We start from the raw sequence: 2,500 nt of genomic DNA, 5'->3' as shown, positions 1-2,500 counted from the left end.
GAGAGGGGAGGGGGAAGGGCATTGATAGGAGAGAAGGGATGGGAGGGAAGGGAGAACGAGAGGTGAGGGTGAGAGGCAGGAGGGATGGGAGAGAGAGGGGTAGAAAGGATGGAAGGGAGAGTGGTATCAGGGAGTTGGGGGGGAAGGGAACAGGGCGAGGGGAAGAGAAAGGGAAGGGAATGCACTCGCGCTCAATACCCTACATAATAAATAAATTACCCTGCCACTGACAGGTCGGTTGCGAAAGGCGTCGCGCTGTGAATCGCTCGGAGTGGCGAGTGTGCCGCCGCCGTGCTCCTCCGCCTCCGGGAGAGGACGACATGGGCAATCTAATTCGCTGTAAAGTAATCCGTTTGTTCGTTTCTCTATTTCTATTCGCTGCACAAGAGGCCGACTGTCTGGCGCGCTCGTACGAACACGCGCGCAGGAGGCAACTCGCTTGTAAAACGCTTGGCGATGAGTGGCCGGGCGAGATGAGCAGAGCGAGTTACTATCCGCTTTTAAATGGCTCGCTATCCATTTTTTACCCACTTCTTAATGGCTCGCTATCCATTTTTTACCCACTTTTAAGCGACTCGCTATCTTTTGTCTACTCCTTAATGTCTCGCTATCCATTCTTTACCCACTTCCTAATGACTCGCTATCCATTTTTAACTACTTCTTAGTGACTCGCTATCCACTTCTACCCACTTTTTTTAAGGCTCGAATCCAACTTTTACCCACTTTACTCACCGCCTTCCCTATCTATTCTTTATCCTCAGTTTAAGACAGGGCAACAGCAGCACGATAACGTAACGAGGCGGTGAGTGAAAGACCTCACCAGTGTTAAAGAGTAAGACAGGGACAGCTTCAGAGGAGAGAGGACTGACATGATAATAGATATGAAAAAAAATGAGATAAGAATAAACAAATGCAATAGAAACTCTTAAAATACAAGTGACGGGGAAAGAGGGGGGAGGGGGGGAGGCGAGAGAGAGAGAGAGAGAGAGAGAGAGAGAGAGAGAGAGAGAGAGAGAGAGAGAGAGAGAGAGAGAGAGAGAGAGAGAGAGAGAGAGCGAGAGAACACCTCCCCCGCTTCAACCAATACATTTTTAACGTCGAAATGGCATAAAATGACATAATCGACACGACCACAACGGCCTCCGAATCGATGGTGTAAGCGGGACAATCCAAAGTTTTGTTTTCCTTCTTATCGCAAAAAAAAGACACGTAGTCACGGTTCATGGCGCAACCATCGAAGGAAATGTGTACACAACTGAGACACGTACAAGTAGATACGAACGTGCACACACACACACACACTGTCACATACACACGCATACACGCGTATACTCAAACTCACACATACACATACGCATTGCATTCTCTCTCCCTCCCTTACTGTCTGTCTTTCCGTATGTCTCTCTCTCTCTTCATCTCACGTAAATACACGCGTTCGTACACACACATATACATGAGAGAGAGAGAGAGAGAGAGAGAGAGAGAGAGAGAGAGAGAGAGAGAGAGAGAGAGAGAGAGAGAGAGAGAGAGAGAGAGAGAGAGAGAGAGAGAGAGAGAGAGAGAGGAAGAGGTAGAGAAATAGAGAGAGAGAGAGAGAGAGAGAGAGAAGAGAAGAGAAAGAGAAAGAGAGAGAGAGAGAGAGAGAGAGAGAGAGAGAGAGAGAGAGAGAGAGAGAGAGAGAGAGAGAGAGAGAGAGAGAGGAGAGGAGAGGAGAGGAGAGGAGAGGAGAGGAGAGGAGAGGAGAGGAGAGGAGAGAGAGAGAGAGAGAGAGAGAGAGAAATAGAGAGAAAGAGAGAGAAAGAGAGAGAGAAAGAGAGAGAGAAGAGAGAGAGAGAGAGAGAGAGAGAGAGAGAGAGAGAGAGAGAGAGAGAGAGAGAGAGAGAGAGAGAGAGAGAGAGAGAGAGAGAGAGAGAGAGAGCACAGGAAGAGGAACGCGGGGGCAGGGAACGTCTATCTAATTTCACTTGCATCGGCATAGCGTTCACGAGTGGCTTACATACGCGCTTTACAGAACAAGATGAGTAGGTTAGCAGGGAGGGGAAGGGGGGGGGGGGGCGAGGCGCAAGAGAGGGGAAGGAAGAAAGGAGGAAGGGGGAGAATGGACGAGGCAAGGGATAGATGGATGAGGGGTGAGTGGAAGAGGAGGGAGGGAGAAGGAGGTTAAGAAGAGGGTCAAAGGCAAGGAAAGATATGGAAAAGGGGATAGGAAATAGGAGGGAGAAGGGAGAGAGGAGGAGGAGGGTGGGGGGGGGGGGATGGCGCAATCGGCAAGAGTTCTAGTTATGAAGGAGCCTCATCCAGCATGAGTCGCACCAGAACGGCTTCCCACCTGGATGCAGTCATGCTCTGCGGGCGGGCGGCAAGAGGAAGCAGAGCGCTCAGCCATCATGCACTAACTGCATTCGCCGTCACCTACAAACGCATTCGCCATGTGTGCCACCGCTGACATTCGCCTTATGAAAAGAAATGGCCACTGTCTATACCGGACGTGTCTCAAGGC

The 2,500-nt window shown here is 50.3% G+C and overlaps 1 protein-coding gene across 1 annotated transcript in view; it reads right to left on the bottom strand.

Moving 5' to 3' along the window:
• LOC125038200 (S phase cyclin A-associated protein in the endoplasmic reticulum-like) overlaps positions 1 to 451 on the bottom strand; it is a 19,295-nt gene extending 18,844 nt beyond the window's left edge. The window contains exon 1 of the mRNA XM_047631598.1: positions 220 to 451. The gene's annotated coding sequence lies outside the window, so the exon portion shown is untranslated. The remainder of the gene's footprint in view (positions 1 to 219) is intronic.
• Between the last annotated feature and the right edge of the window lie 2,049 nt (positions 452 to 2,500).

Source organism: Penaeus chinensis, chromosome 24, assembly GCF_019202785.1.
Source record: "Penaeus chinensis breed Huanghai No. 1 chromosome 24, ASM1920278v2, whole genome shotgun sequence".
NCBI classification, from domain to species: domain Eukaryota; kingdom Metazoa; phylum Arthropoda; class Malacostraca; order Decapoda; family Penaeidae; genus Penaeus; species Penaeus chinensis.
This window is presented reverse-complemented; position numbering and strand designations above follow the sequence as displayed.